This window comes from Melitaea cinxia, chromosome 7, assembly GCF_905220565.1.
Source record: "Melitaea cinxia chromosome 7, ilMelCinx1.1, whole genome shotgun sequence".
In the NCBI taxonomy this organism is placed as follows: Eukaryota; Metazoa; Arthropoda; class Insecta; order Lepidoptera; family Nymphalidae; genus Melitaea; species Melitaea cinxia.
The window spans coordinates 13,737,706-13,741,824 of NC_059400.1; the positions used below are offsets into that span (position 1 = coordinate 13,737,706).

General features: G+C 30.2%; 1 long non-coding RNA gene across 1 annotated transcript; it reads right to left on the bottom strand.

Annotated features, from left to right (window-relative positions):
- Positions 1-1,619: 1,619 nt before the first annotated feature.
- On the bottom strand, positions 1,620-2,610 carry LOC123655055. Its single transcript, XR_006743313.1, has 2 exons — positions 2,373-2,610; positions 1,620-1,869 (listed from the first exon to the last, which is right to left on the bottom strand). It is a non-coding gene; the product is annotated as an uncharacterized LOC123655055 (long non-coding RNA).
- Positions 2,611-4,119: the final 1,509 nt, after the last annotated feature.

The window sequence follows — 4,119 nt, forward strand, 5'->3', positions numbered from 1 at the left end:
CCAAGAACCTCTATTCGAGCTTTTCGACTATTTATACGAAGCTATATTACGAAAGTAATGTTTTGATACTTCTACTATCTATTAACAATTGTGAAACATATTATAACGCTATTTGAGTAATTTATAACATTTAATTAAAACATAACATTTAAACATTTTTGCAGATTATGATCATAAGCTATCTTGAGATATTGGTAAAATGTAGTTCAAATGAAAATGTTGTTGGATTTTATTATAAAAAATATTACATTATTAAAATACAAAGCGATAGTTTTGTTCCTTAATAAGTAATCTGTAAAATTATCACAAATTTGGCGTGACGTGTGTAAATTCTTTGACAAACACCATGAAATGGAACTAAGTAATTCAATTTTCTCCATCTTTGTTTCTAAATTGAAAGTTGTAATCTCGGAATTGTTTATGAAATATGTATGATTATGACTTATTCAGTTAATCTATTGTTTTTCTGTTTTTCTATTTATTTTATATTATTTTATAGAAATGTAATGCTATTTTTATAGAATATTGTACGAGTATTATATCATTGAAATTATTTACCATCAGAAAATATCATAAAGCTCCTGGGGAGAGTCGGGAACGCGTTCGCATTCCTTTTGGACATGCATTCATAGATTATGGTAATCGCTTACCATCAGGCCATAGCTTTTTTGCCACCCTTGAAGTATGAAAAAAATTACCAATACACAGGTTTTCGCAGTAATAAATTCATATAAATAGTAATATGTAACATATTTAATAGTATTGGTCTCAGATTAATAAACAAAAGGCAGATGGAGTGTGTGCAACAAAAAGTATGAAGCCACTTTTTATTCATGTGTGCGTGGCGACTAGAAATGGCACTGTAGGAACACGTGCATCTATGTGTGTATAATGATACCATATAAAGAAAAAAACTCCCTGCATTTTTTTAAATGTCCTTTTACGACAATAGGTTCTAAAGTTTTATTTGGATACATGAATTTATAACTAAATAAATACTTTGAGTTTGCATTTGGATTGAACGATTTTCATGTACATTGTAAACGCCATAGAGCGGAAATTGAGAGATCTCGTGTTTTATTAAGTTAAAGTTTTCGTTAAAATAACAAAAGAAATAGGTAATATGTCAAAATTTTTATAACTAGCGGTCCGTCCACACTTTGCTTCGGGTATTAATTTTGTTTTTTGTTTAATAAGGTTTAAATGGACTTTATACTGTTTACAACACTAGATAATAAAACTTTAGTGTTTTTCAGTAGTATCATATTTATTTCTTTAGACGGATTTAAAAAAAAATATACATAATTCAAAATATTTATTAATAACTAGCTGACCCGGCGAACTTCGTATCGCCTAACACAAACTTTATCGTATGGTATTAAAGTTCAAATTGACTTTCAAGTATTATCACAAATCTTTTGTATGGGAGTATAGAAAAGTGTTGTTTTTAGACTTTTTCAGGAAATTTTAAATTTTTTTTTTAGAATTTTTCTCTCCGTAAGAACCATCCTCGTACTTCAAGGAATATTTTAAAAAAAGAATTAGCGAAATCGGTCCAACCGTTCTCGAGTTTTACGCTTAGCAACACATTCAGCGACTCATTTTTATATTATCGATAATAATAATAATCATCATCATTTATTCACACACCCACATACATCGATATACAGACAATTTAAAGACTAGACCAAAATTTAGATAGTATTACAAATAATTACATTGGAATTTTGTTTATCAACCGACGACATTTTTCAGTAAAGCATAAGCCGTCCTCTTTAAAATGTAATGAACACACAATGCAAAATTTTGAAGTCTGCCAATGCCTGCTTTGGCGAATAATAGAAACCCATTCCTCGCGTAGAACAACATCTGTCGGCAATTTACAAAAATCATTAAATAATAAAACTTGACACTGATTACAATATGTATTCTTTAAATATATCTAGCATCTTCCATTAATTCCACTAATGTTAATATATATATATATATATATATATATATATATATATATATATATATATATATGTATATATAAGGAACTAAATTGATAACCATATACATTTTTATTTAAGCTTCTGCATTAGATATTAATGACCGAATCACAGTAAATGGTAATAACAGATAAAAATACATCTAAATTCGGAATAACTATTTAGGCGTGATATTACGTGTGGGAATCGAATACACGTCTGTACATTTAAGGCAGTCTCACTAACGCCTAGACCATCAGTAGTTTCCCCAATTGAAGGAAAAAACATTTCACCGAAAACTGGCAACACAGTTGAATTAATGTCGAGGTTTTGTGTTCCGAGATAACCATATAATTTATTGAGTGAATAAATAATAAAATCAATTAAATAATTTATAATTACCTGTGAAATGAAATTCCATCCTCTTTATTTTTATTTTTGGGAACAACTTTTACAATGTTTAATAACACAAGACGGCATTTTTTGACAAAAATAATGAATTACTCGAGACGTTTAAACAATACAACGCTATCTTTAGCACTGCTGCGACTTTGTATTCGCTTTTGATTTTGTATTCGCTTTGGTGGCTTCACTCGCATGTTCGGAGCGCTCCATCTGCCTTTTGTTTATTAATCTGAGGTATTGGTAAAAAGAATTCGAACAACCCATAATATATTCTAAAAGGTTAAAAATACTAAGCAAGAATAAAATAACATGTGTAGCAGATGTCTATGTGCAAAACAGAATTATAACACGCGCGAATCAATTTGAAAGCACAGCAAATGAAAATCGAAGAATGATACGCAAAGTTAATCAAAAGAGCTGGCTAGTGCCGATCCAGCCGCTGCGCATCGCCGTCGCTTTATTTTATCACCCAACACGATACTCGGACAGTTTCATCGAGAACATTCACCAGTTTTTATGAAATAACGGCTGAGGTACAACTTACGTAGATAAAAAATTATATTGTATTGTAAATTGTCACCTTTTTAATATAAAATAGGTTTTTGGGCTTAGTTTCCAATGTGTTCGTACATTTTTAATCAATTGATGTGGGTTACGGTTCCCCTATAGACTATTTTTGTCATATTAACATTTATACATATGGATCAGAAATAATTCTCTTGGCAAATTGTTTGACCTCATGTATATGTAAACGGTCTAAGCTCTCTTTGTAATTATCCTCATGTTTGCAAATCGTCGAATGAGACAATGTAATGTCCTCATGGTACGTATATATTGTTTCTGTTTCCTCATTACTTTGATCATGTCAATTACTTTTAATTCGGTGCGTACGTTTGTTTTAGGCAGTTCATTACATTTAATAATTGTATTTGCTCGCAAACGAAAAAAAGCCGACTTCAATCACATCGATAAATAATCGATAAATACAACGTAGGTCGACGAAAAAAGCGTCAAGTAAAAACGCATTATTAGATATAACTCTAAAAGTAGTTGTTAGATCTCAAATAAATTTAAATGGGACCAAATGACACATGTCTACCACCTTTCGATTTAATTTTTTTTTTGTCGAAATCGGTCCACCCAGTCAAAAGTTCTGAAGTGACAAACATAAAAAAAATACAGTCGAATTGAGAACCTCCTCCTTTTTTAGGAAGTCGGATAACAAACGTTAAATCTCCATAAAATTATAATATAATAAATTTAGTAAAAACTTGTTTACGTTACCGTAAAAGCTATAAGCTCTTAACAGAAGAAAGTTTTATGTTTTATTAATTCCTTATGACTTAAATTCAAATTTGCGCTCATCATTTCAAAACGCCATGGGCTGGACAAGGATAACCAGCTAAGCAAAGTTCTATCCCACTCAAAACTTATCTTTCATATGTATAGGATTTTCTGCATTCCGAAATAAGCTGTTGTTACGAATATGAATTTTTCAATTTTCATAAATTGTAATAACATATTCTCGAAAATCATTTTACGTTATAGAAATCTGCACGTTTACCCACTAAAGATTATAAATTTGCAAATTCATAAATAAAACATAGGTTACACCAATATTCGAGGTTTTATCGCAAGTAACGGCCACATTAAAATCGTAACATGTACTAAAACATACTATTATACAGGTGCTTTATACACGTCGTGAAAATACTCATGAACTTTTAAATGTAAAAGTCAGTCG